This window comes from Schistocerca serialis, chromosome 9, assembly GCF_023864345.2.
Source record: "Schistocerca serialis cubense isolate TAMUIC-IGC-003099 chromosome 9, iqSchSeri2.2, whole genome shotgun sequence".
Classification (NCBI taxonomy): domain Eukaryota; kingdom Metazoa; phylum Arthropoda; class Insecta; order Orthoptera; family Acrididae; genus Schistocerca; species Schistocerca serialis.
Genome location: NC_064646.1, coordinates 337,014,689 through 337,018,192, shown reverse-complemented (window position 1 = coordinate 337,018,192; position 3,504 = coordinate 337,014,689). Strand labels below are relative to the sequence as shown.

At 43.3% G+C, this 3,504-nt stretch overlaps 1 pseudogene; it reads left to right on the top strand.

The window, feature by feature from the left end:
• Positions 1-2,454: 2,454 nt before the first annotated feature.
• Positions 2,455-2,571, top strand: LOC126420134 (5S ribosomal RNA; annotated as a pseudogene).
• The last annotated feature ends 933 nt before the right edge of the window (positions 2,572-3,504 follow it).

Here is a 3,504-nt window from a genome sequence, read left to right as displayed (position 1 = left end):
GAAGCTGGGAGACCGCCCCCCTGCTCTGCATACACAGATTTGACCAACCAGCGACTTTAAAAATTAATTGGGAGAAAAGGAAAAAAGATTCAGCTTCTCTCCCTCCTTCCCCTAAAAGTCTCATGCCTTCACAAATATGTTTGTATCAGAATCTGGACGCCTCAGAGCCACTGCCCTGTTCCACGGAATTCGCAAAAACTCTCATCCGTCTCATCTGCTTCCTACTTAACAAGGGCCCATACTCCGCTTTATTGCCAGCCATCAGGTCGTACAAAGCCGATCAAATCTGCAGAACTCCTCGGCTCTAGTCAGCCTACCCGGATGCGGCCGCTGACCGACAAGCGTCACTCAGCATGTCTGCACAATGAGACCGGCGGACTTGGCTGTTGGCAAACGTTTCCACTCAGGTTCTGCAGAAAAAGCTCCCCTTGGCTCTCAGCCACCATACGCTTTTACTGCTGGCAATTAACTCAGCACCCTCTTCCTTTGAACACAGGTAAAGCCTACTGTTATGCCTTCACTTGGGCACACAAGCAAGAGCATTTACTACTGCCAACCATTTCATCATATGAATGAAGTCAGATCATATCAAATGTAGCAACCAAACAATACAGATCATCTTCCCTATGAACATTAAGCAGCATGGCACTGTATCAAAAGTGAGAGTAACAGACTTGACTTCCTGGCAAAATTAGAAATTTTCAAACATTTTGCCTACAAAAATGGATCCATTTTACATAGACAGGTGTAAATTAAAAACAGAAATTTTCTAAATAGTTTAATAGCCCTACTTTTGCTAACATAAGAGAGCTCAATCTTCCATATTACAATTGCATATGTCACATTCGTCGTCTTTTAATTCTGGTGACACTATTTGTTTCTTTGTAACGATGTTAATGTATTTAGTGAGGATTCGTTATTCACAGTTTCTCAGAGATGTCGTATTTTTTAGTTATACATGTTTTTACCATCTTACTCCTCCCCCCACCCTCCCTGTCTCATTGTATTGTATGTTATTTACACTATCACACAGTTTATGTAATTTGTTTTTACTACAATAACCTATTATTGATGATAACTTATTTATTGACATTTTGTTAATTTTACCAAAGTACACAGCTAAAGATGATCTGGTTTTTAGTGTCATAATTTTAATTTTAACGTTTCAAGCAAGTTTAGCATAGTAGTGTACATTCGCTATCGCGCTATCCTCACGCATATGACTAGTGCCCTCCTTTTCTTAGGCCAAGCATTACATACACGAAGCTAGTGCATAAGCTACTATGAAACACTCAGTGACGACCGAGATGGTGGGCATTTTTTTAATACTATGCAGGTGAAATTCTATATTTTACTGCCGCCTTTCGCCTATTTTTTAACGTACCTCCACTATGACATGTAACCCAGTAAGTTTGAGTGATTTTTGTATTCATAACGAGTTACCATTGCTCCTGATAGAGCTTAACATGTTAATGCGTTTAGGTTGTCACTAATTTCCTTTTGAAGAAGACGTTTTTATAAACGTTGAAACTATGGTTGAGAAGTTTAAATAATTGCAACTGAATAGCTGTTTGTTAATTCTTCATGCAGATTATTCCACTTCAGTTATTTCTGTATCGTACCAGAATTTTGTAGGAGCCTTCTTCGAACCATTGAACCACATCTTCCACTGCTTCTTTTGCATCTCATCTCATTGATCCGTCTATTGGTACTCTGTTGTCGCACTGACATTTCAGTCCAGTAACTTCCTCATGAATATTTATTGTCTGTTATGGTTTTCTGAGACTGTTATCCAGTAGCTGTCTTTAGATAGCTCTTTCTGCAGGCTGTAATTTAAGAACACTCTCCTATATCAGATAGTACTGATTGCCAAAGATACCACTACGCTAAGTTGTGTGAGCACGTCATTTCGTGTAACCACTTTGTCTGGGGGGAGGCACGGAGAGGTTGATTGATTCGAATGTTTCTACTCATTTTGGGAATTACGTTTGTTCCAGGGATCCATAGTGTTTAGTTTTGTAAATAGTTCAAATGGCTCTGAGCACTATGGGACTCAACTTCTGAGGTCATTAGTCCCCTAGAACTTAGAACTACTTAAACCTAACTAACCTAAGGACATCACACACATCCATGCCCGAGGCAGGATTCGAACCTGCGACCGTAGCGGTCTCGCGGTTCCAGACTGCAGCGCCTAGAACCGACGGCCACTTCGGCCGGCGTTGTAAATAGTATCCTGGCCGAAAGGGGAAGAATAAAAGGGGTGTTAATGGTCTATAAAATGAGCCTGGGAGATCGTACAAAGTTGCTCAAGGTGTGTGGATTCACCATTTCTTCCTATATCAGCAGCTGTTCGTTCACCATACATGTAATGGTCATAATGACTTGCAAATTATCTGTAAAAGACTTACGCCCTGAACTAATGTAGATATGACTGTACTAATGGAAAGCAATGGGGCCAACGGCCTTGCCGCTGTGGTAACACCGGTTCCCGTCAGTTCACCGAAGTTAAGCGCTGTCGGGCTGGGAAGCACTGGGATGGGTGACCAACCGGTCTGCCGAGCGCTGTTGGCAAGCGGGGTGCACTCAGCCCTTGCGAGGCAAACTGAGGAGCTACTTTATTGAGAAGTAGCGGCTCCGGTCTCGGAAACTGACGTACGGCCGGGAGAGCGGTGTGCTGACCATGTGCCCCACCATATCTGCATCCAGTGACGCCTGTGAGCTGAGGATGACGCGGCGGCCGGTCGGTATCTTTGGGCCTTCATAGCCTGTGCGGGAGGAGTTTAGTTTTAGTTTTTTAATGAAAAGCAATGGAAACGCAAACTCAGCACGACCGTGCAGTGACGAACCGACGCCCTTTCTTTTTACAGGCATTCTTAGCGAACCACATGTGACACTGATTCAATCTTTCAGAGGACAGGGGTTCGAAATAATTTTGTTAGACAGTCAAAACACCATTAGTGCATCTGATAGTTGTTTATTAAGAAAGGTTTGTGCTAGACAACATCATAACTAATCTTATCATCACACATAACTAACTTTCTCACAAAGACAGGGGGTTACAGGTCAGTCTGCAATTTCTGGACGGCTGTGAGCAGATGCAGAGCGACAAGCTCCAAGTGGTGGCAGGTTGAATGCTAGCAGTGGCGCCAAGCACTATCACAGGGCACTTACGGGAAGCAAGAGTTTTGAGGCTCGATAGGATGCTCGCAGCAGGTCACTGGACGACACTCAGCAGTCTGATTGACATTTTTGCAAAGGGTAATTCTGAACACTAGGAAAAGCAAAGGGTGCAACTGGTTTCACAACAGAAGTCAATCTCTGAGTCCGTGGGGTGAGAGCTAACAGGAATAGTAATCACTAACAACATGGTAAAGCACAGATTTATAGTAGCACGCTAAGTGAGAAAAACAAACATGTCGGAGCTTACCTAAGGCTGGAGATGAGCGCTCTAACGATTTGACTGAGAACCTGGTTTGAACACAAAATCATGGGGGCTTTAATGGA